General features: G+C 37.2%; 1 protein-coding gene and 1 pseudogene across 2 annotated transcripts in view; both read right to left on the bottom strand.

Annotated features, from left to right (window-relative positions):
• ADK (adenosine kinase) overlaps positions 1 to 23,391 on the bottom strand; it is a 581,524-nt gene that overhangs the window by 347,351 nt on the left and 210,782 nt on the right. The window lies entirely within an intron of this gene.
• Positions 13,215 to 13,291, bottom strand: LOC112305674 (small nucleolar RNA U3; annotated as a pseudogene).

Here is a 23,391-nt window from a genome sequence, read left to right as displayed (position 1 = left end):
TAAGGTTTTGACAGAGGCATCTGAGAAGACCTCAATGAAAGCCCCAAATAAAAAGGGCTCCAAATGAAGATGTTTGAGCTAGGAATACAGATGTGTGTAAGAGCACAGCTGGCTGGGGGTGAGGTGGGGGGGCTCATTCTTGACTGCAACTCCTGTCAGAGACTGAAATGCACTGACTTTGCACCAAGCCTGGTGTGGAGAAGACAGCTTTCCCAAGTAAGCCCACCAGGTAGAACTTTTGTAAATACCTATGATTGGACCTGGAAAAGAAAAAATCACACATAGATTTGTTTGACCAGAAGCTAGATTCCTCAACCTGAACCACTAGAAAAGGGAAAACATTAGAGGCAGAAAACTGTGATATATGGGATATGATTTTACCCTGTTTAAAAACTAAACAAAAAAGTTTGTTACTAACTCATGGATGAGGACAGAAGACATGAGACTCCTAGGTCAAAGACTTTATTACTCCTGGCAAGCCACAAGAACATGAACATATTTGTACCAGTTCCCCTTCTCCCACGTCCTATTTAGGTAAGATGATGTGATTCAGACAGATGCTATCTTTGTATGCAGTGGATTTGCATTTGTGTCGGCAGGTGAAGAACATCAAGCTTGGGGAACCCACCAATTTTATAGCAAACAGTAACTAAGTCTGCTCTTTGTCTTCAGAGAGGCAGTCACCTCCGATCTTAAGTCCATCAGCTGTATAAATAACACTCAGAAATGCCCCAGGAAAAGAACAGTCAGAGCCTTATAGGCTTGGCACTCAGAGCAAGGAGGGCTGTCTCTGCCAACAAAAACACAGCAGGGATTGCTAGGAGCTAAGATGGGGAAAAGGTTGATGCTAAAGGGGCATGGTGAAGTTTTGGGGTGATGGAAATATTCTATCTTGTTTCTGGTACTGGTTACATGACCGTGCACATGCCATGCCTTACAGAACTATACATTTAAAAGGTCAGTTTAACTGTATGTAAATTATATTTAAATTTTTTAACGGAAAAAATACTGAAAAGGTAAATCTTAAAAGAAAAAAGAAAAGATACTTAGGACCTTGTGTTAACATCCCCTTTCTGCATATGTCTACTTTCTGTTGCCAGTCACTTAATGTTTCCATCATTCATTTAAAGTTAATTAATTATTCTTTTAGATAGACTTAAACCACCTATTCAAATTTAATTAAATCAGGACTCACTGTTTCTAAATCTCTTAGTTTTTTACAAATTTTGAGAAAGAATACAGGATAAATTTATAAAACATAATAAATAAAAATTAATGTAATTTACTGTTGCCACTTAGCTTCTTAAATTAAGATATCCAAAAATAAAATAAAAATTGGCAAGCTTCCCTTCACCCTGCCTACCACCAGTATTAACTGACAAACAGAATAAATTTTCAAAATCATTAAATTGCCATTGTTCACGTTTCTCCTATTGACCAGTGATGTAAACATTCATTTCACTTAAGAAGGTTTTTAATAGAATGTAACATCTGTTTTATGTTACATGGGAGACAGCAAAATTCTTCCTCTCTGACTGGATTATTAATGCTCATGCCTTCTATGGAGTTATTCTTCATTCCCATCCCCACACTAGCTCTCTAAAGTGCAACATATCCCCTGATGTAATACATTTTCCTGCTAACTTTACAATACTGTATATACCATAACTTTAATGTGACATGCTGGTATTTCTTTATAAACCACAAATGCATTTCTTACTCTCAATCACAAATTTAAATTTCCTGTATACTCCCAGCCCACTGGGCATTTTTCTTTTAAAACAGCTGAATAAAAATAGATGATTTCAATTTTTTATTTGTCATCTCATGTTTTATAGACCTCTCTTCAACTCTTAGCATGGAAAAGTGAAAAGGTATTTGTCTTTATTGCTTAAATAAACTTGAGCTTAAGAAACATTGTGAACTAATCCTACTTCTTAACAGTGATATAAATAAGTCCATGACACACATAAAATTATTTAAAATAGTATTTGCATTAAATTCAAGACAAACACATTTAACAAAGGCATTGTTCCAGTGATCACTCTAGAATTATTTTAACATGAATATTTCTGTTTTTAAAAGTCCTCAAAGTTTGACAATACATTCTTCATTTTGTTTCTGAGATTCACACCTAGATTTATTTGAGACCATCTTACACTTACTTCATTGATTAAAATGAAGATAAAATATGCCAAATAGAGGAATTTCTACTACCTTCAATTTTTCTTATTATACAATATTTTGTTCATTATGAAGAGATTCTGACAAAATTGAGACAAATTATATCACTACTGTTGATTCTCAATTAGTTCTTCAATTCATTTCCCTTGCCTAACTCTAAGAAAACTACATACGGTTTAAACCACCGGTATTTTTTACTTTCTGCCAATACACAAACCATGCTTTTTTTGTACTGAAAACATTCCCATGAATAATTATAATAGTCTCCAAAGAGGCCAGATGGCAATAAACTCTAGAACAGATCTGGAAGCCAACCATAAATTTACCTTTTCAGAGTCTCACCATAATAATACAGTCCTTTGTGCTATGCCATTAAAAACTATTGGTGATAGAAACAACATGAGCATATACTGTAGTTAAATTAAAAGATATACAATCATGTTATGAGGGTCTTTCATAACTACACACACCGCTCATCTTATATCGCTATCAACAATTTTTAACAGAGGATCAGCTTGATAGACCATGGCATTTCTAATTACATTATGTAGTGATTTTTACATTAGCAAAATTGCTATTAAAGTAAAACTCAAAAAACATAATACATCTAATGGCAACAAATGATTTGAAGTTAAAGAAATAAAAATATAAGATAACATTATACAGAATTGCCACTGATTTTTATTTTTGTTATTCTCCTGGCAAACGTAATTAAATTATGCTGGCCTTGCTATTTCAATAGAAGTAAAATGATTTGTGTAATCATTTATCACTCTATTCATTTAAGAGTATCATATTTGTGAGAAATAAGAATCAAGAGTGGTTTTTAAAACTAGAATCATAACTCAAAACTTTCAAAACACATTGTGGTATGTAAAATTAAATTTTAGGCATTTCCGTGCATCTGTAAAAACCAAAAGTCAGCCAAAGAGTAGCTCATTTTTGTACTTTTCAATTTAAGCTACAATATTAATGTGTAACATTAGCTGTATTTTCTGTATTCACTGTAATATTGTAATCTATAATGTTTCTAGTATATTATCCTTATAGCTCAAAAAATGAATATTTAAAATTTCATGGCAATGGGAGACTAGAATAAGAAAATAGAGAAATAAAACAAGAGGGAGAAAAACAGTTTAAATAGAAGCAGGAAATATAAATCATAGGTAGAAGGCAGAGATTACAGAAAACAAGAATAAAAATTGTATGTTCAAAAAAGGTATTTTATCTTTTTGTTTGCTAATGTGAGGTTTATAGTTAGTCTATTAATTTAAGTGCCTGAATATTTTAATTTAAAATCCAGTTAATTTATTGACTCTTTGTTTATAACAGTTTTCACCTCATTCTATTGGGATTTTCCACAACAGATCAACAAAGATAGTGTTATTTTATTTCCCTATTTCATCATAAAATATGATCTGACATTGGAGTTGAGAAACAGATTCTATCATGTTAAGAAAGCGTGTATTTATTACCATTACTGGATGGTTTTAGTATCTTCCGAGAAGATCCTATTTCTCTTTTGTTTTATTGGTATGTGACCAAAATTATAGATTTTGTAATACTGAAGCATCCTTGCATTCCCAGAATTAACCCTACTTCCCAACTTGGTCACTAACTATTATAAATGTAGTAGTAGATTCTATTTCCAAATATTTTATCTAGGTTTTTTTTCACAATAGTCATAAATAATATTAATCTATATTTTTCCTTTTTGTTTTATGCTTGCTTACTTTTCTTTCTTGTTGGGCTATCCTAACCTTGTTGGGCTATGCTATCAGTGTGAGACCACCTTGAAATTCTAAACCATTCACCTATGCTGCTGAATGGTTCAGAATTATCTTAGAATTACCTGCTCCTCATACATTTGGTGTATTTTCCCAGAGCAGTCACCCAGGACTACTATGCTTGTGGAAAGGAAGCTCTTTGATAATATGCTCTATTTCTTGTATGAGCATTACTCCATTCAGATTTCCTGTATCTTTTTAGAGTTAATTTGGCAATTTACTTTTTGGAAAACAGTTCATTTAATCCCAGTAATTCTAATTCATCCAGAGAAATGTAAATGCAAACTTTCAATGAGATATTATCTCTTACATGCCATATTGATAAAGAACACTGAATATCAGCTGCGGGCAAAGGGAAGAGGGGAAAACGCAGACATCTGTAATGCTGTCATAATAAATATAAAGTAAAAAAAAAAGAACACTGAATATCTGAATTAGGGAGAATGTATTGAAGCAAACACATTTACTTAGTTCTGGTGGAAAAAAATAGGTAAAATGTTTATATGAACAAACTTAGCAACTTCTATAAAAATTTGCCACACCTGAGCTCTTTGAGCCAGGAATTCCATTTCTAGTAATAAATTATAAAGACATACTTGCACAGACAGAAAATGACATCTATACTGAAATACTCACTAATGCATTATAATCCATCTAAATGTACAAAAATAGGGGACTCGTTAAACAAATTATAACACTGTCATAGAATGGACCGTTATTGCCATGAAAAAGAATTAGCCAGATATATTTCATATTGATATGAAACAATCTCCAAGACATAACATTAACAAAAGGAAAACCTATGAAACTGTATGTATAGTATAACATATGTATATATAAAACACATTAATATATATGCACATACTTTAAAGGAACAGAGTATTTCTGGAAGCATGCACAAGAAATTCATTACAGGGAACACATCTAATAAAATGAACTGGGCCAGTGGAGTATCAACACAGGAAAAAAACCTGACTTTTCACTAAACAGTCTCTGGTACATTTAAAATTTTGGTCTTTGTGTACATTAATTATCTGTTGCTGCCAAACACAGTGGCTTAAAACAAGAAATATAATCGCACATAGATTTTATGGGTCAGGCATCTGGGAGTGGCTTAGCAGAGCAGTTCTGCCTCGACATATCTCATTAAGTTGCAGTGAGTAAGTTTGCGAGGGCTCTGATGACCTGAGGATTTGACTGGAGCTGGCTCCTTCACACGGCTAGTACTGCTGGTGCTGGTTGTTGGTGGGAAGCTTTAGTTCCTCCACACATGCGACTCTATAGACGCTGATTGTCCTCCTAACATTGGAGAAGACTTTCCCATTATGGGTGTTCCAAACGAAAATAACGTGGAAGCAACAATGCCTTTTATGACCTAGCATCAGAAATAGCACACCATTACTGCCAACACCCTCTACTTGTTAGAAGGAAGTTACTAAGTTTGGCTCATTTTCAAGAGGAGGGAAATTAGGCTCCACCTTCTAAAAGATGTAATGTCAAAGAACTTGTGAACATACTTTTAGATGACCAAAATGTATGGACTACGTTTTGGAAAATAAAATAATTTTACCATATTAAATCAAAAGATTCACTTCATTCTGTGGTAGACAAACTTTTATCATTAATCAAAAGGATGATGGATAGTATTGGGAGATTTAAGTTTTATGAAATGGCAATACATTTCAATCCAAGATGAACATACGTTGACATCTAAAATCCAACCATAATACTGTGCTTCGGAGAAGTCACAGTAGGTAGAGCAGCAATTTAATAAATACACAACTAAAAATAACTTTAGAAGTGTCTGGGAATCCAAATACTGGACTATTTTGAAATTGGCACTGCACAGTGCAATTTATCAATGTGTGTCACGTACTTCACATAAATAATTCATTAAAATACTAAGCAATTAAATCATATAGTCTTTAAAGATGCTAATTATGACACTGAAATCTAATTAAACCTATCATCATAATATTTTATAAGCCAGCACTGTACTTAATATACATACTATTCATATCCTTATTTTACACTTTACCCTCACACTCCCACAAGTACAATGTACATTTTACAGTGTACAAATGAGCAAACTGAAGCAGGAAGGCTAAGTTAAGTTGCCCAAAGTTATATGCACCAAGTAAGAAGTTTGTCATGTATTCTAAAATATATGATCTCCAGAAGTGAGCACTACACTAAAGGAATATACGATTCCTGCCCTGGTTGGTGTAGCTCAGTGGATTGAGTGCCAGCCTGCAAACCAAAGGGTCACTGGATTGATTCCCAGTCAGGGCACAGGCCTGGGTTGAGGGCCATGTCCCCGGTAGGGGGCACTCTACAGGCAACCACACATTGATGTTTCTCTCACTCTCTCCATCCCTTCCCCTCTCTCTAAAAATAAATAAATAAAATCTTTAAAAAAAGAAGAAATTATACTTAGTCCATTTTCCTTTATTTGGAATACTATTTTTACACTACTTTCCCTAAGACTGTGTTTTGCAGTCTCTGTAAAACTACATGACACAAACTGAATTTACTTCAAAAAACTAAGCAAAATGTTTTCTCCTCCAGACAAATATAAAAGTCTATGTTTATAAGATACAGCATCCAGTTATGATTTAAAAACTCAAAATAGGTATAGAAGTAAAGAACATCAACATAATAAGGCCATATATGACAAACCCTCAGCTAACATCACACTCAATATGAAAAACTGAATGCTTTTCCTATAAAATCAGAAACAAGACAAGGATGTCCACTCTCACCACTCTAATTTAACATAGTACTGGAAGTCCTAGCCAGAGTAATCAGGCAAGAGTAAGAAATAAAAGGCATTCAAATTAGGAAGGAGGAAGTAAAAGTGTCATTTTTTGCAGGTGACATGATTCTTTATATAGGATATCCTAAAGACTCCAACAAAAAAACTATTAGAAACAAAGACAGTAAAGTTGAAGGATACAAAAATCAATGAAAATTCACTGCATTCCTATATAAAAACAATGAAATTTCAGAAAAATATGAAAAAAATTCCTTTTGCAATAGCAACAAAATGAATAAAATACCTAGCTCTAAACTTAACAAAAGATGTAAAGAGCCTATCTACTGAACACTATGAGGCATTATTAAAAGAGATTTAAAAAGGCACAATGAAATGGAAATATATTCTGTGCTAATGGATTGGAAAAATCAACATAGTTAAAATGGCCATATTACCCAAAGCAATATACAAATTTAATGCAATACTCATCAAAATCCCAATAACATTTTTTAGAGAAATAGAACAAAAAATTATCAGATTTACATGGAAACACAAAAGACCCTTAATTGCCAAAGCAATCCTCAGAAAAAAGAATGAAGCCACAGATATCACACTGCCTGACTTCAAACTACACTACAAAGCAATGATAATCAAAACAACATGGTATTGGCAGAAAAACAGACACACAGGCCAAAGGAAGAGAACTGACAGCCCAGAGATAAAACCACAGGTGTACCAGCAAAAAATTTTTGACAAAGGAGCCCAAAACATGCAATGGAGGGGGGGGGGGGAAAGCCTCTTCAATGAATGGTTTTGGGAAAACTGAAAAGCCATATGCAAAAGAGTAAAACTATACCACAGTCTGTCCCCATGTACAAAAATGAATTCAAAATGGATCAAAGACCTAAACATAAGATCTACAATTGCATAGAAGAATACATAGGTACTAAACTTATGGACCTCGGAAGATTTTCATAAATTGGTCAGTAGGACGACTTCTGGTCAAGATGGTGGCATAGGCGACTCAGCTCACCTCTTCACACACCCATATCAAAATTATAACTAAAATATAGAACAACCATCACCCAGGAATGTCAGAAATAGAGCTGAATGGAAGTCCGACAACCACGAAATTCAGTTGAATGGAAGTCTGACAACTACAGAATTAAAGAAACCACATCCATCCAGACTGGTAGGAGGGGCACAGACGCAGAATGCCCTGGCCACACACCCACATGGCTAAAAATTCAGGAGGGATATCTCAGGAGCGAGAAATCCCAGAGCCTCACCAGACCCCTCAGCCCAAGATTCCAGTGCCAGGAACATAAGTCTTCACAACTTCTGGCTGCAAAAACTAGCTGGGATTGACTGCCTGGAAGAAATTTCTGAAGCTCCAAGCAGTTCCTCTTAAAGAACCCACACACAGACTCACCTACTCAGACTCACTCCCTCTGAGCTCCAGCACCAGGGTAGCAGCTTAAAAGGCACCAGTTGTACATAGGGAGAAACTGAAGTGTCTGGCATCAAGGCAAGCAGAGGCCACTGTCCCTTTGCTAAACCCTCCCCCCACAGAGCCAGTAAGGTGGTGCCATATTTGAGACTCCATCAACCTGGCTAACACTGTTTAACCCCCCTTGGAGATCCCCAGAGGCTCTGCCCCACCCAACTTGTGGGTCTACCCAAGCCGCTTTTCCATAAGAATTGTGGGTCTAGGCTCCTAAATCCTATCAAACAAGCAAAAGCTGGCTTCAGTGAGCCCTAGCAGCAGACAGATTAAATTCACAACTTGGTTTCACCTGGGAATCTCCAAGCCCAGCACAAGTAGCAGCCATCTCAGATTGCTTTACAGGCTCAGGCAGGGTGCCCCAGGCAAAACACAGCTGGGGGCTGATCTTGGCCTGCACCACCCAGGGAACCCCAGGGCCAGCCTACCCAGTGGACAGCTAAAGACTACACTGGAGCACCACCATCTTGCCTCTGCACAGCTGATCCTCCACGGATGGTGGAGGTTGGTGGTCAGTGGTCACAGCCAGTCCTTGCAGCTGACTAACCTGGATAAATCCCTCCCAATGATCTGCGAACACCAACCAAGGCTCAACTACAAGAGAAGTGTGTACTCAGCCCACAAGAAGGGTACACCTTGAGTACACAGCTTGCCTGATAGGAGAGGCTGTGCCACTGAACCCTACAGGACACCTACTACATTAGGCCACACTACCAAGATACAGAATCAAAGCAGCTCTACCTAATACATGGAAATAAACACAGGGAGGCTGTCAAAATGAGGAGACAAAGAAACATGGCCCAAATGAAATGACTAATCAAAACTCCAGATTAAGAGCTAAACAAAATGTAGATAAGCAATCTATCAAATTTCAAAACACTGGTTATAAAGACGCTCAATGAACTTAGAGAGGACCTCAAAAGCATAAAAAAGATCCAGTCAGAAATGAAGGATACATTAATTGAAATAAAGAACAATGTACAGAGAAGCAACAGTAGAGTGGATGAAGCCAAGAATCAAATCAATGATGTGGAACAGAAGGAAGTAAAAAACATCCACATAGAACAAGGAGAAAAATGATCAAAAAAAAATGAGGATAGTACAAACAGCCTCTGGGACAACTTCAAGAGGTCCAACATTTGCATAGAGGTGCCAGAAGGAGAAGATAAAGAGCAAGAAATTGGAAATCTATTTGAAAAAATAATGAAAGAAAACCTCCCTAATTGGGGGGAGGAAATAGACATGCAAGTCCAGGAAGCACAGAGAGTTCCAAACCAGATGGATGCAAAGAGGCCCACTCCAAGACATAAGTAAAAGGCCAAAGGTTAAAGATAAAGAGGAACTTTTAAAAGCAGCAAGAGAAAAGAAGTTAGTTACCAGATGGTTGCCAGATGGGAGGAAGAAGGGGGAGAATGGGTGAGGAGGTGAGGGGATTAAGAAGTATGAATAGGTAGTTACAGAACAGCCATAGGGATGTAAAGTACAATGATGGGGGGATTGCCTAAGGGAGTAGGGTGTGGTGAGTGGAGGATGACAAAGGGGGAAAAATCAGAACAACTGTAAAAGCATAATCAATAAATTATAATTTAACAAAATATATTTGACACCAAAGGCAAGAGGAGTAAAGGCAAAAATAAATGAATGGGACAATATCAAACTAAAAAGCTTCTGCAGAGCAAAAGAAACTTAACAAAAAACAGTTGGCAACCAAATGAATGAAAGATATTTGCAAACAACAGCTCTGACAAAGGGTTAATATCCAAACTATACAAAGAAATCATACAACTCAATACCACATAAACAAACAATCCAATTATAAAATAGGCAGGGGATCTGAACAGACACTTCTGCCGAGAAGACATACAAATGGCAAACAGATATATGAAAGATGCTCAACTTCACGAGCTACTATGGAAATGCAAATCACAGCTACACTTGGATACCACCTCACACCTGTTAGAATGGGTGTTATTAACAAAACCAGTAATCACAAGTGTTGGAGAGGTTGTGGAGAAAAAGAAACCCTCATTCACTGCTGGTAGGAATGTAAACTGGTGCAGCCACTATGAAAAACAGTATGAAGTTCCCTTAAAAAATTAAGAATGGAGTTACAATATGACCCAGCAATCCCTCTTCTGGGTATCTATCCAAAAAAACTTGAGAACATTGATTTGTAAGGATATATGCACCCATATGTTCACTGAAGCATTATTCATGGTGGCCAAGAAATGGAAACAACTAAAGTGTTGGATAAAGAAGATGTGGTACATATATAAAAGGCAATACTAGTCAGCCATAAGAAAACAAAAAATATGGCCATTTGGGACTTGGATGAACCCTGAGAATATTATGCTAAGGAAAATAAGTCAATCAAAAGAAGCTAAAATCCATATGATTTCAGTCATATATGCAATATAAACTGAAACTCATAGACACAGACAACAGTATGGTGGTTCCCAGGGGGGAGTGGGCAGAGGACGGTAAAAGGTAAAGGGGGCCAAACATTCGGTGACGGAAGATCATTTGACTTTGGGTCGTAGGCACACAATGCAATATACATATCCATGTATCAGAGAAATGAACACTTGAAACCTATATAATCTTATTAACCAATGTCACCCAATAAATTTAAATATACACATAATAAAACGTTCACACACACATTGATGCACATACAACAGGAAGAAGACAAAAAAAGAGATCATTGTCGTATTTTCCTTTCTCTAATTTTCAATTTTCTAATGTGTTTAGTTTAACATTTTTTTTTATTTTTTATTTTTCATTTATAGAGAAAGTTCTTCTTTCCTCTTATGCTTTTGAGGTATTTTTTAAAAATTTTTATTGTTATTCAATTACAGTTGTACGCCTTTTCTCCCCTTCCCTCCCCCCACCCCAGCTGAACCCACCTCCCTCCCCCGCCCCCACCATCCCCCCCGATTTTGTCCATGTGCCCTTTATAATAGTTCCTGCAATCCCCTCTTCCCACTGTCCCCACCCCACTCCCCCCTGGCAAATGATTAAAAATTTTAAGGAGTTCTGATACAGATGTGAGAGTAAAGTGTAAATCTGCCACAGCTTCTTGGATGCCGGGTTTAATTATGTGCAGAAGAGCCCAGAGCAGAGTTTGCTTCTCCACCTACTACAGAGTCTCTCCAAAAGTACAAGCTCCGTCACATCAGAAGCTTTGTACATTGTCCCAAATCCTGTGTATTACTTATACCCATGGCTGCTATAAAATTAAGATTTGCCCCTTAGGGGCCTCAAGGAGATGGTTAAGATTGATAGTTCCTGCTATTAAAAAACTGCAACACTGGCTATATTATTAGTGACTATTATCTTTCACATTTAGTAACATTTTCCTCAGGGTAGAATTGCATCTGTAAGTTTTCAGAAGGGAAAATGACCCATTTAAAATAATTTAAAGAAGTACTCTACACACTTAAAATTTTTAAACATTTCATTATTTAAGACACATGACACATTTATATAAATGTTTCACAGCAATATTACTTTTTAAAATTAATTTTAGAGAGTGAGGAAGAGAGACAGAGATGGGGGGAGGTAGAGAGAGAAAGAAACATAGATATGAAAGAGAAACAGTGATCGGCTGCCTCCCATATACACCTTGACCTGGGATCAAACCGAAGCCTAGGTATGTGCCCTGATTAGGAATCAAACCCACAACCTTGTGGTGCACAGGACGATGCTCTAACCGACTGAGCAACCTGGCCTGGGCAGAAAAATAATTAAATCACATACAGTAAGTCCTCACTTAATGTTGTCAAATAGGTTCTGTGATTTTACACAAAACAACATATATCAAAGCAATTTTACCACAGACTACTTGATATAAACAAGAGTTTAATTTCCATGACATTTCATTAACATTATAACAAAATGACATTATTCAAGGGCATACTGTACAGAAAAGGAAAGCAGGGAATAAACAATTATGGTAGGAAAAATAAAAAATATGTACAAATAAGTGAACTGTATTTATAGAGAGGGCCTTTAAAAAATTAATTAGCTTCAAATGAAGCCATTTAGGTGGGCTCTAATCCAATGGGACTGGTATCCTTATAAAAATAGATACATGCACAGAGAGCAACACCAGGGGTCTGTGCACAGAAACAACTATGTGAAGAGGCAGCAAGAGGAGAGGACTCAGAAGAAACCAAAGCTGCAGACACCTGGATCATGTGAGATCCAGCCTCCAGAACTGTGAGAAAACAAACTTCTCATGCTTAAGCCACCAAGTCTGTGGTACTGTTATGGAAGCCCAATCGAACCAATACGTATAGTACATATTTGAAATTATATATTGTTCTGTATTATTTACTTTTCTGTTACATAAATACTATTCTTTGAACAAAACAATAGTAATAGTTAATAGTGGTAATTATTAATAAGTAAAAGTAGGACTAATTAAGTAAATATGAGAAAATATAACAATTGTTATAATGTGGCTTTTGTTAAAATATATACAACTTATTTTAACTTTTCTTAACTCTTTACTGGATATTTAAATTTTATAGGCCATATGTATATTCTTAATGTACATAAATGTAAGATTTTTAAAAAGAAGAGAAAGTACAGTTGGATTAAACAGATATTACCAATGTTCGGTAAAAAATGATGACAACACTTTTCTTTTCAACCCATGAAATAACAGAATATTTTTACTCTGTGTGTTTCTTTTCCAATAATACTTCTCTGAACTGACCGGAACCATTAGGCAAATCTTTCTTTTACGTGTGATAAAATAATATAGTTAAATTTCACTTGGACCTACAGCTCTGCTCTTACCAAGTCCACATTCCTGGTGCTAGTCCAAATGTGATGGCACCAAACTAAATACCCTCTCAACCAAAGCATTTGAGCTGGTATTTAGATGTAAGAATTAGTTTCTAGCTATACAAAATATGCATCTACCTTGAATCTAAATGCTTGTTTTTATATTCCAATTGTTTATCAATCATGTCCTTCTGTTTACAGATTTATTATATATGCTATCCATCTCTAGTAACAAACTGTAGAAGTGATTCCTGAAAGTATAGTCTTTATGCTGTCCATCTGTAAAATGAACATCATTTCAAAGCAATCCAAAGTACGTTGTTAATTTCAATTTGTGCTGTCAAAATTGGATTCCAATCCAAGTAAGTTACAGTTTTAGTAAAGAAATTGAGAAAGCCTTATTTAACTTGCCTGCCCTTCTGTGGTGACCTTTTCCCCCACTTAAGTTATAAATATTAGACAAAAATGAGTCATTTGTTGCATGAGATTTTTCTAGCCTCCTATGGTCTATTCAAATGTCATCAAACACTATAGAAAAAATGGCATATAAATTTCTGTAATACTGTAGTCTTTTTCTCCATTCTCATTTTCTATGCATTACCAAATTAGACAAGGACATTCTTCTCATCTCACATTGAAAAAAATATTTTACTGCAGCACAGTTTATCTAAGTCCAGCAACAATAATAGCCATCTTCTAGGCACATGTCCAAGAGGGCTATTTCCTCCCATACTTTAAAGTCAAAAATCACATTAAGTACATCTATACATACTGAGAATATTGAAAAGTGACCAAAACATTCACTAGGAAAGCAAAAGTGTCACAGGTAAGCAAATCACATGCCCTTTCCGCACTGCTGTACAGAAGGTATGCAGGGTATGCAGCAGATGAGGTCTCTTTATTTTCATTAATAAGACACTAAATGGAATTTGCCAAAATTTGAATTTGTACTCTGTCAAAATATGCAGATGAAAAAAGTCTAGAATTGTATTTGGGTGTAATATCTATAATATTTTATTTTATGCTGCTTATGGTTTCATTAAAATCTTTAACAACATTGATTTAACAAATCAAAATATGTACGAGATAATGGGAACAGTTTCTTGCTGACATGATTTGCCATATCACTTGATATATCAAAATATGATTGTTGGTAAGATCTGATCTACTGAGCTCTACGTTATAAAGTGTTGAACTTTTCTTTCCACATTACTTTCAGTTTACATTTCATAGAGATTATGATTTTTGCAAATAATATTCCCTTTCAATGTTTCTGCATATTTTTCCATAGCTACCATGTAGGTTATGGGTAGGTTCTACTGAACAAGGAGAAATCTACCTAATCCTGGTGTTGTATGGAGAAATTACCTTGAAGCACTGTTAGCCTCCAATTATATAAGCAAGCTAGCTATCCTAGAGGCCACAGAACAGAAACGGACAATCAACCAAATTAAGATAAGAAATCACAGATTTACCCATTTAAGACACACCACAAGAAGCAGAGGAAGAACTGGGGGGTAACTGAACACTTTTGGGTACAAGCAAATACTATAATGACCATACTACCTGAATGTTCAAACATCCTGCCTCTCTCTTCACCTCATCAGCCTTTACTGATGATGATGATGATGATGATGATGATGATGTAGTTATGAAACAGGGTCACAATATGAAAAAGGGGCACATAGATAGTAGAAGTGTACTCATTTACTCTCTGGGGGAGACTCAAAGACAAGGATGTTAAAGCTTGGGAAATAGCCTGCTGAACAGTCATGTTTTTAACTGCCTTTCTCGGGCATAGCGTATATGGGGCCAGAATTAGAATGTACTGAGTGATCGATCAGAGAGTGATCTGTCAGCCCAGTGGTACCTGATCACATGTTCTTTCCATTCCATTCTACGAGTAACAATCTTATTTGTTACAACACAGTTCTTTCTTCTATCTTTAGCAGTCTTACAGGTTACAAACTTACTTGCTATTCATATTTAACACAGCTTGTCAAGTTTGCCTGTTTCCCAAGTTACTTGCTTATTTACTATCTATACTTATATCTTGTGAGTTTTGCTTAATTCTTATAAGCCACCAATTTACTATCTAAGAATTCCACCATCCTGCTTTTCTTATGTTTATATAAGAATTTAATATTTTCAAAATACATTATTACAGAAAACACATGTTACACATGGTATACAGCAACACAAATATATAGAATTAAATGATATATGAATACTTGAATGACAACTGAATTCTTATCTTATTTTAGACCTTTTTCTATTTTAGATCTCAGTTCACAGCATCCAGCAGGCATCTGTGAGCATACTTCTATTGGACTAATACTTTTGCCCAATTTTGCTTCTTCAGTAATCTAGAGTGTTGGAGAAAAACTAAAGCTGTAATCCAGCTGCTTTCTGGGGTGAGGGATAACCCAAATGGATAAGAAGATAAGAGACCAAAACCAACCATCAAACACACTAACAAAACCCAGCACCTTCCCTGGTGGGCTGTGCCTGTCAACTCTTCTATTGTATTTGCCTAGACTTTTCAGACAGCTTTAAAGCCCAATTGCAATGTCCCAATTTCAAAGCCCAATTCATTCACCACATGAGATACAACCAAGACTATTTTAGGGTTGTTACCTTTAAGGCTTCAAATACTTTTTTCACACTTTGCTTACAATTTAGACAGGACAACTTAGGTTACCAGTTTCTATTTAGGTTACCAATGACTAAAACACAGAAGATGCTCAATGTATAATGTTCAATCTGCTGTATGTACAGTGGAATCAGTTCCTCTATTAATGACTGCCAGTGACAATCCGAGAAATTCTCCTTCTAAAGGAATATTTTTCAAACTCTGTGGTTACCCTCATCATAAATTACAATTTGGCAATTATGTAATTGGCTCATCAATCAGATGGAAAGGAAAAGTACTCTCAAAATATTAGGAGAACTGAAAAGCTAAACAAGATGTTCAATTGAGGGCTAGACTGAAATAAGTATTTTTAAGTGGATAAGAGCCACAAAACTGGTTGTTCTGTCCATTGAGGGGTAAATTAAGTATTGTAAAAGTGAAGTAAACTCAAGAAAAATAGGGCGGAGCCTTCAATGCTAGTGGTTTCCAAACTTTCTTTGAAAAGCACTGTAATTTTTTTTAACATTCATTATCTCATTAATCCTTACAACTTCCATCTGAGATAAGCTTTAAACTGCATATTTACATATGAAAGGCCCAGAAAAGTTGAATAAATTGATCATGGTTTAACAGCCAGTAAAGTGACAAAGTCTGATCTTAAACCCAGTGCTAATGGACTCTCGTGATCCCAACAGCAACCCCATCCTCTTATGTTGCTTCCCTGATTGTTAAATAAGGCAATGAAACCTATTAATGTATCACACTAATATCATTCCCTACTAAAGCATTTCCAGAACCTTTTTATATTTAATTGTGCTAAAATAGATAAGACACAAAATTTACCTCTTTAATCATTTTTAGTGTACAAGTACAGTGGTATTTAGTACATGCGCTTTGTTGTACAACCATCACTACTATCCATTTCTAGAACTTTTTTCAACTTGTAAAACGAAAACTCTATATCCATTAGGCAGTAACTTCCCATTTCCCCTTCCTGCCAACCCCTGGCAATCACCATTCTACTTTCCATCTGTATAAACTGGACTAATACAGGTAATTCATACATGTGGAATCATTAGTATTAGCCCTTTTGTGACTGACTGACTTCCCCTGGCATTAACATCTTCAATGTTCGTACTGAAGATTCTTCCATGTTTGTATCATGTGTCAGAATTTCCTTCCACTTTAAGGCTGAATAATATTCCATTGTGTGTGTGTGTGTGTGTGTTTGTATATACACACACACACACACACACACACCTATATTCATTTACCCACTGAAGGACATTTGGGTTGCTTCCACCTTTATGCTATTGTGAATAATGCTGCTTTCAATTCTTTTAAAGAAACCTGTCTTAATCTGCTCAGGCTTCCATTACAAAATACCACAAACTGGATGGCTAATACAACTGAAATTTATTTCTCAGAGTTCTGGAGGCTAAGAAATCCAAGATCAATGTGTAGAAAGTTTAGGTCCTAGTGGAAACTCTCTCCCTGGCCTGTGGATGGCCACCTTCTCAATGTGTCCTATGTGGTGGAAAGGGAGGAAGGAAGAGGGGGAGAAGGAGAGACAGAGAGAGAGAGAAAGAAAGAAAGCTTTCTGGTGTGTCTTCTCATAAGGGGATCCCTTATGACCTCCTCTTGCCATAATAACCTCTCCAAGGCCCCATCTCAAGGCATTTGATGATCAAATACCATCATATTGAGTGTTAGGGCTTCAACAAACATATTAAGGGGACACAAACATTCAGTCCATACCATACTCAGAAGTGGAATAAGCTAAATCAGGTAGCGATTTTATTTGTAATTGTTTCAGCAACAGCCATATTGTTTTCCATAGTAGCTGCACAATTTTTACATCCCCACCAACAGTGTATGGGATCCCAATTTTTCTACATCCTTGCCAAGATCTGTTATTTTATGTTTCTGTGATAGAAGCCATCCTAATGGATGTGATGTGGGAGTGAAACCTTTAAAAGCTAATATACAAAACAGAAAAAAAAGCAGAATTACTCTGCTTTTAAAGCAAAAAATCTAGAACAAATCTAGCATTACTCTTACCTCCTTATGACAGTCTCTGAGAGGCTCCACAAACAGTTCTCTAGAAAACAGACTGATAAACTAGTTTTATGCTGAGGTGTGGGGGTTCAAGAGAAAAACTGCTATTCAGGGTATCTCGTTTAGTTTTCCTAGTTCAAGTTTAAAACTTCCCAAAATCTAGGACATGAGATAAAAATCCTACTGAGAAAATTGAAATTATTGTGATAAGGCTAGGAATAGAACATCACATTGGACGTGTACTTGGGAAAATATTCAGAGTTGTGCCTTCAAGTTTCCCAAAACTGAAGAAATCAGATATATATCACATGAGTAATGATGTATCTTTATTCTGGTTCTTATAAATTTTTTTGTTTGTTTTTTGCTCCTATAAGATTATATTGTACTTAGGAGGAACCAAGATGGCGGCGTAGGTAGACACACTGCGGCTCCTTGCACAACCAGAGCTGACAGAGAATCGAACAGCAAGGGGGACCGACACCAATAGAAAATAAACACTCATCCAGACCAGCAGGAGGGGCGGAGACGGGCACCAGGGTGGAGAGGACTCGCGTGGCTGTGGCAGGACTGAGACTGGCGGAGTGTGGGACAAATGGCGCAGGCAGTCCGAGCACTAGCAGACCCTGCGGCCCCACATTTGCACAGATAAACCCAGAGGGCTGGACTCAGAGTGGCGGAGAGCGGGGCAGGCAGAGTGGCGGGTAGCACCCTGCGGCACCACATTCGCCCACAGATAAACCGGACGCACAGCAGGCAGCCAAGCGGACCGCGCAACCCAGGGCTCCAGCTCCAGGAAATAAAGCCTCAAACCTCTGATCGAAAGCGCCCCTGGGGGTTGGGGCGGCAGCAGGAGAGACTCCCAGCCTCACAGGAGAGGTTGTTGGAGAGACCCACAGGGGCCTAGAGCGTGCACAGGCCCACTTACTCGGGAACCAGCACCAGAGTGGCCCAGTTTGATTGTGGGTATCGGAGTGAAAGATTGAAATCTGGAGGAGAGCGAGGCGGGCACCATTGCTCCCACTCGGCCCCTCCCCCACGTACAGCGTCACAGCGCAGCGACCAGCATTACCCCCCCCCCCCCCCCCCCCGTGAACACCTAAGGCTCCGCCCCATAAAGTAACAGACACGCCAAGACAAACAAACAAACAAAAAATGGCCCAAATGACACAACACTTCAAAGCTCCAGAAATAATTCAACTAAGCAGTGAACAGATAGCCAACCTATCGGATGCACAGTTCAAAGCACTGGTTATCAATATGCTCACAGACTTGGTTGAATCTGTTCGAAAAACAGATGAAAAAATGAAGCCTATGCTAAGAGAAACAAAGGAAAATGTACAGGGAACCAATAGTGATGAGAAGGAAACTGGGACTCAAATCAATGGTATGGACCAGAAGGAAGAAACAAACATCCAACCAGAAAAGAATGAAGAAACAAGAACTTGGAAAAATGAGGAGAGGCTTAGGAACCTCCAGGACACCTTGAAACGTTCCAACATCCGAATTATAGGGGTGCCAGAAGGAGAAGAGGAAGAACAAAAAATGGAAAACTTATTTGAACAAATAATGGAGAACTTCCCCAGTCTGGCAAAGGAAATAGACTTCTGGGAAGTCCAGGAAGCTCAGAGAGTCCCAGAGAAGCTGGACCCAAGGAGGAACACACCAAGGCACATCATAATTACATTACCCAAGATTAAACGCAAGGACCTACATCCAAGATTACTGTATCCAGCAAAGCTATCATTTAGAATGGAAGGGAAGATAAAGTGCTTCTCAGATAAGGTCAAGTTAAAGAAGCTCACCATCACCAAGCCCTTATTATATGAAATGTTAAAGGGAGTTACCTAAGAAAAAGAAGATCAAAACTAGGAACAGTAAAAATGACAGCAAACTCACAGTTATTAACAGCCACACATAAAACAAAAACGAGAGCAAACTAGGCAAACAACTAGAACATGAGGGTTGTCAATAAGGGAGTGGGAGGGGGAGAGGGGGGTAAAGGTACAGAGAATAAGTAGCATAGATGATAGGTGGAAAATAGACAGGGGGAGGGTAAAAATAGTGTAGGAAATGTAGAAGCCAAAGAACTTATAAGTATAACCCGTGGACATGAACTATGGGGGGGGAATGTGGGAGGGAGGGGGGTGGGCAGGATGGAGTGGAGTGGGAGGGGTAATGGGACAACTGTAATAGCATAATCAATAAATATATTTTAAAAAATAAAAATAAAAAAATAAAAGATTATATTGTACTTAATAGCTTATGGTTCTCTTTCTCTACCCCAACACTCCCATTCTCCAATGTATTTTCACTACAACAAAAAGTATGGGCCAAATTGATTATTAGCTTTTGCAACACCAACATCTAATTGATACCTGGCACACAGTAGAAATTTAACAAATGGCAATGAATAAATGGGAAAAATGAGAGAAAAAGGAACATTTCTTGTACATGTTGGCTGAACTGAACCAAACTGAATTTCAGCACTCCATCTGATATAAAAGCAAGATTGCTAGTCTGGCAATCAGGATAAATTTCAACTACAAATTCTGGTCAAGATGGAGATGTATGTAAACAGGCTTTACCTCCTTTTGCAACCACAGAATTACAACTAGACCTCAAAACAAATGATACCCAGAACCATGAAAAAATCGAGATATATGGAAGTCTGACAACCAAGGATATAAAGAAGCCCATTCATCCAGACAGGTGGGAAGGGTGGAGACATAGAGACATAGTGTGGTGAGGAGAGGCAGCAGAGATGGAACAGGAGGTCCCACATTTACATGTGGTGGACAAAAATCAGGAGGGATACTTCCGGAGCAAGCAATACCAGCTGCAGGCCAGACCACAGCCCAGGTTCCAGCACCAGGAAGATAAATACCCATAACTTCTGGCTGTAAAAACCAGTGGGGTTTGGGGTGGTGGAAGAAATTGCTGGACTTTCAAAAGACTCCATTTAAACGGCCCACACAGACTTAAGACATACAGAGATCCACACCTGCTGGTAATCAGCACCAGAGCAACAGCTGGAAGGGCACCAGTCACATACAGGTAGTAAGTGAAGTGACTGCAAACAGGGCGAATGCTGGGCAAACCTCCAGAAGCCAGGCAGTGGCATTGTCCCCTCTCCCAGCCCTTCCCCAACACAGAGCCACAAAGCAGTGAGGCAGGATGCCCCTCCCTGGCAATTACCTAAGGCGCCTTTTCTACAATAGTCCACACTGCTAAGACATGGCGTCAAAGCAGCTCTACCTGATACACAGAAACAAACACAGGGAGGCTGCCAAACTGAGGAGACAAAGAAATGTGGACCAAATGAAAGAAGATAACAAAACCCCACAAAAGAGAACTAAATGAAACAGAGATAGCCAATCTTTCAGATGCAGAGCTCAAAACACTGGTGATCAGGATGCTCAAAGAACTCACTGAGTATGGCAACAGCATAAAAAAGACCCAGGAAGAAATGAAGTGAAATAACAAAAAAACCAGGGAACCAACAGTAGAGTGGATGAAGCTGGGATTCAAAATAACAGGATGGAACATAAGGAGGAAATAAGCATTCAACCAGAAAAGCAAGAAGAAACAAGAATTCAAATAAACAAAGACAGTATAAGGCGTCTCTGGGACATCTCCACATGTACTAACATCCACATCATAAGGATGCCAGAAGAAGAAGAGGAAGAGCAAGAAATTGAAAACTTACTTAAAAAACATAATGAAAGAAAACTTCCCTAATTTGGTGAATGAAATAGGCAATCAAGTCCAAGAAGCACAGAGTCCAAAACAGGATGGATGCAAAGAGGCCCACTACAAGACACATCATAATTAAATTGCCAAAGGTTAAGTATAAAGAGAGAATCTTAAAAGCAGCAAGAGAAAAGCAGATAGTTACCTACAGGGGACTTCCCATAAGACTGTCAGCTGATTTCTCAAAAGAAACTTTGCAGGCTAGAAGGGACTGACAAGAAATATTCAAAGTGATGGAAAGCAAGGACCTACAACACATTTAGAATGGAAAGGCAGATAAAGTGCTTCCCAGATAACGTCAAGTTAAAGGAGTTCATCATCACCAAGCCATTATTACATGAAATGTTAAAGAGACTTATTTTAGAAAAATAAGAAGGTCAAAAATATGAACAATAAAATGACAACAAACTCACAACTATCAACAACTGAATCTTAGAAAACAAACTAAGCAAATAACCATAACAGAAACAGAATCATAGATACATGGGTCATTTGGAGGGTTATTAGCTGGAATGGGGAAAGGAAAAAAGGTACAGAGATTAAGAAGCATAATTTGCAGGTACAAAATAGACAGAGGGATGTTAAGAACAGTATAGGAAATAGAGAAGCCAAAGGACTTATATGCACAACCCATGGACATGAACTGAGGGGGCAAATTGCTAGAGAGAATGGGGGTACTGGGCAGATGGGAGCAAAGGGAGAAAAATTGGGACAACTGTGATAGTATACTCAATAAAATATATTTTAAGAAAAGATTTCAAGTATATCACTAATAAAATAAAAATATTGGATGAGCCACTCAAAAATTTAAATTCCATGTACTTCCTTGCTAAAGATAGAAACAAATAAACCATTATTAGAGCACATTGTTACAATACAATGCATGTAAAGTATTATAAAAATAGCAAAATAATAACAGTTGGGAATGACTGTTTAATTAATGAGACCAATATCAGGTAGAAATCTAATAATGTTGATATAAATTATATAAGTAATAAACTATGAGAAGGTAGATGAGCATTGATGAATACGCTCAAGAAAAAAATAGAATTTATTAGTGGACAGCTAATAGTCTCCCAAATCTACAAAGAGAAACAACTGAAAAAGTAGTAGAATATGCTTTGATAGACTGAGGCTTTAAAAAAGGCATCTGTTATGAACAGAATTGTGTCCCTGCCCTGGAAAGTCATAATTGAAGCCCCAAACCAGTGATTGTCTTTGGAGATAGGGCCTTTCAGGAAGTAATTAAGTTAAATGAGGTCCTAAAGGTGGGGTCCTCATACAATATGATACATGTCCTTACAAGAGGAAGAAAGACAAGACATATCGCTCTTCATGTGAGCACAGAAGAAAGGACATGGAAAAACACAGTGAGAAAGCAGCCGTCTACAAGCCAAGAAGGAGACTGCTCCAAAAACCAACCCTGGTGGAAACTTGATCTTGGACTTCTAACCTTTAAAACTGTGAGAAAATAAATTTCTCCTTTAAGCCAACCAGTCTGTGATATTTTGTTATGGCAGCCTGAGTGAACTAATACATTACCCTTTTTCTATTAACCTGAGCTCACAAAGTAGCCAGCAGGATGTTCTACAAAAACAATACAAATCAACTGACAAACAAAAGACTCCTCAGGCCACTGCAAACCAAAGGCCACCTTAAAGATTACTTTTTACAACCAAAGTATTTTAGTACAATGATTAAATGTGAGCTTTGTCAATATGCAAGAAAATTATAGTGTGTCTAACTCAACTAAGGTTTAGTTCAAAAAAGAGAAATTGTTCAACTTTTATTTGTCATTTTCTACTTCCCCAGTCCTTAAAGATAATACAATTCAAAAGAAAAGCACTAATCAATGAAAAATAAAAATGATCCAGGTCATTCAGAATTGACCTATGACTGCAGTGAGTGGGATTTTCAGCTAGTTTTA

The sequence above is a fragment of the Desmodus rotundus genome, chromosome 4 (genome assembly GCF_022682495.2).
Source record: "Desmodus rotundus isolate HL8 chromosome 4, HLdesRot8A.1, whole genome shotgun sequence".
NCBI classification, from domain to species: domain Eukaryota; kingdom Metazoa; phylum Chordata; class Mammalia; order Chiroptera; family Phyllostomidae; genus Desmodus; species Desmodus rotundus.
The sequence above is the reverse complement of the archived record's forward strand: the minus strand, read 5'-3'. Positions and strand labels throughout refer to the sequence as shown.